Source organism: Rutidosis leptorrhynchoides, chromosome 6, assembly GCF_046630445.1.
Source record: "Rutidosis leptorrhynchoides isolate AG116_Rl617_1_P2 chromosome 6, CSIRO_AGI_Rlap_v1, whole genome shotgun sequence".
Taxonomy (NCBI): domain Eukaryota; kingdom Viridiplantae; phylum Streptophyta; class Magnoliopsida; order Asterales; family Asteraceae; genus Rutidosis; species Rutidosis leptorrhynchoides.
This window is the reverse complement of record NC_092338.1, coordinates 7706048-7712207: the sequence shown is the minus strand read 5'-3', so window position 1 is coordinate 7712207 and position 6160 is coordinate 7706048.

Below are 6160 nucleotides of genomic sequence, written 5' to 3'. Positions count from 1 at the left end.
CAGACTCACTAATGCATCCTAACAAACTCGATAAGACAAACTAATGCAAATTTTCTGGTTCTCTAAGACCAACGCTCGGATACCAACTGAAATGTCCCGTTCTTATTGATTAAAAACGTTCCATATTAATTGATTTCGTTGCGAGGTTTTGACCTCTATATGAGACGTTTTTCAAAGTCTGCATTCATTTTTAAAACAAACCATAACCTTTATTTCATAAATAAAGGTTTAAAAAGCTTTATGTAGATTATCAAATAATGATAATCTAAAATATCCTGTTTACACACGACCATTACATAATGGTTTACAATACAAATATGTTACATCGAAATCAGTTTCTTGAATGCAGTTTTTACACAATATCATACAAACATGGACTCCAAATCTTGTCCTTATTTTAGTATGCAACAGCGGAAGCTCTTAGTAGTCACCTGAGAATAAACATGCTTTAAACGTCAACAAAAATGTTGGTGAGTTATAGGTTTAACCTATATATATCAAATCATAACAATAGACCACAAGATTTCATATTTCAATACACATCCCATACATAGAGATAAAAATCATTCATATGGTGAACACCTGGCAACCGACATTAACAAGATGCATATATAAGAATATCCCCATCATTCCGGGACACCCTTCGGATATGATATAAATTTCGAAGTACTAAAGCATCTGGTACTTTGGATGGGGTTTGTTAGGCCCAATAGATCTATCTTTAGGATTCGCGTCAATTAGGGTGTCTGTTCCCTAATTCTTAGATTACCAGACTTAATAAAAAGGGGCATATTCGATTTCGATAATTCAACCATAGAATGTAGTTTCACGTACTTGTGTCTATTTTGTAAATCATTTATAAAACCTGCATGTATTCTCATCCCAAAAATATTAGATTTTAAAAGTGAGACTATAACTCACTTTCACAGATTTTTACTTCGTCGGGAAGTAAGACTTGGTCACTGGTTGATTCACGAACCTATAACAATATATACATATATATCAAAGCATGTTCAAAATATATTTACAACACTTTTAATATATTTTGATGTTTTAAGTTTATTAAGTCAGCTGTCCTCGTTAGTAACCTACAACTAGTTGTCCACAGTTAGATGTACAGAAATAAATTGATAAATATTATCTTGAATCAATCCACGACCCAGTGTATACGTATCTCAGTATTGATCACAACTCAAACTATATATATTTTGGAATCAACCTCAACCCTGTATAGCTAACTCCAACATTCACATATAGAGTGTCTATGGTTGTTCCGAAATATATATAGATGTGTCGACATGATAGGTCGAAACATTGTATACGTGTCTATGGTATCTCAAGATTACATAATATACAATACAAGTTGATTAAGTTATGGTTGGAATAGATTTGTTACCAATTTTCACGTAGCTAAAATGAGAAAAATTATCCAATCTTGTTTTACCCATAACTTCTTCATTTTAAATCCGTTTTGAGTGAATAAAATTGCTATGGTTTCGTCTTGAACTCTATTTTATGAATCTAAACAGAAAAAGTATAGGTTTATAGTCAGAAAAATAAGTTACAAGTTGTTTTTGTAAAGGTAGTCATTTCAGTTGAAAGAACGACGTCTAGATGACCATTTTAGAAAACATATTTCCACTTTGAGTTTAATCATAATTTTTGGATATAGTTTCATGTTCATAATAAAAATCATTTTCTCATAATAACAACTTTTAAATCAAAGTTTATCATAGTTTTTAATTAACTAACCCAAAACAGCCCGCGGTGTTACTACGACGGCGTAAATCCGGTTTTACGGTGTTTTTCGTGTTTCCAGGTTTTAAATCATTAAGTTAGCATATCATATAGATATAGAACATGTGTTTAGTTGATTTTAAAAGTCAAGTTAGAAGGATTAACTTTTATTTGCGAACAAGTTTAGAATTAACTAAACTATGTTCTAGTGATTACAAGTTTAAACCTTCGAATAAGATAGCTTTATATGTATGAATCGAATGATGTTATGAAAATAATTACTACCTCAAGTTCCTTGGATAAACCTACTGGAAATGAGAAAAATAGATCTAGCTTCAAAGGATCCTTGGATGGCTTGAAAGTTCTTGAAGCAGAATCATGACACGAAAACAATTTCAAGTAAGATTTCCACTCGAAATAAGATTGTTATAGTTATAGAAATTGAATTAAAGTTTGAATATGATTATTACCTTGTATTAGAAAAATAACCTACTGTGAGTAACAAAGGTTTCTTGATCTTGGATGATTACTTGGAATGGATTTAGAAAACTTGGAAGTAAACTTGCAATCTTGGAAGTATTCTTGATTTTATGAAACTAGAACTTTTGGAATTTATGAAGAACACTTAGAACTTGAAGATAGAACTTGAGAGAGATCAATTAGATGAAGAAAATTTAAGAATGAAAGTGTTTGTAGGTGTTTTTGGTCGTTGGTGTATGGACTAGATATAAAGGATATGTAATTTTGTTTTCATGTAAATAAGTCATGAATGATTACTCATATTTTTGTAATTTTATGAGATATTTCTTGCTAGTTGCCAAATGATGGTTCCCACATGTGTTAGGTGACTCACATGGGCTGCTAAGAGCTGATCATTGGAGTGTATATACCAATAGTACATACATCTAAAAGCTGTGTATTGTACGAGTACGAATACGGGTGCATACGAGTAGAATTGTTGATGAAACTGAACGAGGATGTAATTGTAAGCATTTTTGTTAAGTAGAAGTATTTTGATAAGTGTCTTGAAGTCTTTCAAAAGTGTATGAATACATATTAAAACACTACATGTATATACATTTTAACTGAGTCGTTAAGTCATCGTTAGTCGTTACATGTAAATGTTGTTTTGAAACCTTTAGGTTAACGATCTTATTGAATGTTGTTAACCCATTGTTTATTATAACAAATGAGATGTTAAATTGTTATATTATCATGATATTATGATATATAATATATCTTAGTATGATATATATACAGTTAAATGTCGTTACAACGATAATCGTTACATATATGTCTCGTTTCGAAATCATTAAGTTAGTAGTCTTATTTTTACATATGTTTTTCATTGTTAATACACTTAATAATATATTTACTTATCATTTAACATAATTAACCAATTGTATCAATATCTTAATATGATTCATATGTACCTAGTATGATGTTGTTATAACGATAATCGTTATATATATCGTTTTCGAGTTTCTTAAATTAATAGTCTCATTTTTATGTATATAACTCATTGTTAAAATACCTAATGAGATACATACTTATAATAAAATCATGTCAACTATATATATAATCATATATATGTCATCGTATAGTTTTTACAAGTTTTATCGTTCGCGAATCACCGGTCAACTTGGGTGGTCAATTGTCTATATGAAACCTATTTCAATTAATCAAGTCTTAACAAGTTTGATTGCTTAACATGTTGGAAACACTTAATCATGTAAATAACAATTTCATTTAATATATATATAAAAATGGAAAACTTCGGGTCACTACAGTTGGGTTGTAGAGTCCTAATCCGTCTAAAAAGATAAATGGGTCGAAATCGCTATTTTATTTGTAAAACGAGTCATCGTGGGCCCGGTGTTGTAAAACTTATTTTTATTGTGTAAATCTCTTAGTTTTACTTATTATGATGTGTTGTGAAAGTCGTTTCGTTTAATAGTGTCGGGAAGCGGGTTTTCCGCTCGCGTGTTATAAAAAACTGATCAGTCCTCGTTAGTTCATTTGGACGCCATCCTAAAGTGTTGGACGCCGTCCAAGGCTTCAGTACTGGACGCCGTCCAGGAATCTGGACGCCGTCCAGATGTACAGGTTCAAATTTTTTTTAAGGCGTGTTTTTGGTAAAACGAAGTCGGGTTGTTACACCTTTCTAATATTTTTATTATTAGTAATGTTATTATATTCATTATTATTATTATTATTATTATTATTATTATTATTATTATTATTATTATTATTATTATTATTATTATTATTGTTATTGCTAGTATTATTATTAATTATTGATATTATGATGTTAACTATTATTATTACTAATAATAATAACATAATTATTATTATTGTTAATAAAAACTTATATTATTATCATTATTATTACTAGTATTATCATTAAAAATTATTAGTATTATCATAACTAACATTATTATTGTTATTAGTATTATCATTATTGTATTATAGTTATTATTATTATTATTATTACTTTTACTATTATTATTATTATTACAACTATACTATTATCATTATTATCATTAGTGGTAAAATTATTATTTTTATAGTTATTGATATCATCTTCATTAAAATTATTATTATTTTCATCATTATTATTATTATCATGATTATTGATATTATTATTTTTACAAAAATTATTAATATTATTATTATTATCATTATTATTAAAATTATCATTATTAAAAGTATCATTTTTATTGTAACTATTAATATTATTATTATTAACACTGTTATTATTATTATTATTATTGCAAATATATATTTTATCTAAAAAAATACATTACAATTATAATACATAATACTATATGTTATCATTAAAATGATATTAATTACACTATATATAAATTATATTAATTAATATATATATGTTTATTTTTATCAAATAAACCTTAAAATAAGTTCTTATTATTAATGAAGGATAAATATTATAATTACAAATAAATTATTAAACTACCTTAAATTTATTATATTAATATTAATAAAAGAATCAATGAAACATATAAATCATATCACTCATAATATATAAATTTGTTCGATTACCATTATATGTTTTAATATATATATATATATATATATAAATGATATAGGTTCGTGAATCCGAGGCCAACCCTTGCATTGTTCAGTATCATCGTATGAATATTTTTACTACAAAATATTGTATCGTGAGTTTCATTTGCTCTATTTTTAAATGCTTTTGCAATATATATTTTTGGGACGGAGAATACATGCGCTGCTTTTATAACTGTTTTACAAAATAGACACAAGTACTTGAAACTATATTCTATGGTTGAATTATTATACCGGATATCACCCTTTTAGCTTGGTAGCCTAAGAATTAGGGAACAGACCCCCTAATTGACGCGAATCCTGAAGATAGATCTATGGGCCTAACAAACCCCATCCAGATTATGGATGCTTTAGTACTTCAATTTTATATACAGATGAGTGTACCTGTATATTTGGGGATATTCTAGATGCATTTGTTAATGTCGGTTACTAGGTGTTCACCATATGAATGATTTTTAATTCGTAGGTTATGCGTACTATTTTGTACTCGGGTTACGTGTACAATTAAATATCTGAAATCTTGTGGTCTATTAAAATATTGAAATGATTGTTTAAGATAAACCTACGAACTCATCAACCTTTTAGTTGACACTTTAAAGCATGTTTATTCTCGGGTATGAAAGAAATCTTCCGCTGTGCATTTGCTCATTTTAAATATATTATATGGAGTTGCTCATGGTATATTTAGGACAATACCTCGCAATGGGACCAAATGTTGATGACTTCCTCCAGGTGGATTAGGACGGGCTATCACAATGGAGACTCGCATGAATCCTGATTTTAGTTAGGGTACGTTTCGTCACAACGTTTTATTGTCTCAAAGTTGTTTAATACTAGAGCGATAGAAACCTTATATCTAAGAACCTTAGTGTTATGACTAATAAGCCATTAAAAACCATGAGAGTTAAGTATTCTATAGGACAAGCTAATGGTAAGCTGGCAGAGATAGAGGAATAATTTAAGGTAGTACCTTAAAATCAACAGGTGGGTCATTTGGAGATGACCTCATGTCAACAAAACTTGGAACTTTTAAAGTAGTAGTTGGAAAGGATTAGTTACCTACGCACAATCAGATGTTATTTGAGAATATTGATAGAATTTTTCTTGGTAGTATAATAAGATTTGGTTGGAATGAACCTTAAGATTAACCTAACACCCATCAATTTGGGAAGCTTGATGTAATAGTTGGAATGGACTGGCTTTCAAGGATGAAAGCGAAAGTTATTTATAGTAAGAAGATTATTCGTGTACCTCGTGAGAATGATAAGCCATTAATAGTTACGGGGAGAGAAGTAGCCCGAAGCTGAACCTTATTAGTTGCATGAAGGCACAA